Below are 242 nucleotides of genomic sequence, written 5' to 3' on the forward strand. Positions count from 1 at the left end.
CTAGCACAACAATCACGGAGCCTCAAGAGAATACCTAGTAAAAATATTTTACTTTAAGAGACTGATTTCCGAACTCCTTAACTTCCCGAGCGGCACGCGGCGCAGCACAGCCATTGTTCCGGGAATAACTTGTGGCGGGAAACTCGCCTTCACTCGGATTACTCGCTCAGTGATGGCTGGGGGTGAAGGGGGGGAGGGGGAGGGGAGGCAAATGTCACCAGCGCTACCCCGTTCCCAGAAAT

The sequence above is a fragment of the Penaeus monodon genome, chromosome 27 (assembly GCF_015228065.2).
Source record: "Penaeus monodon isolate SGIC_2016 chromosome 27, NSTDA_Pmon_1, whole genome shotgun sequence".
Classification (NCBI taxonomy): domain Eukaryota; kingdom Metazoa; phylum Arthropoda; class Malacostraca; order Decapoda; family Penaeidae; genus Penaeus; species Penaeus monodon.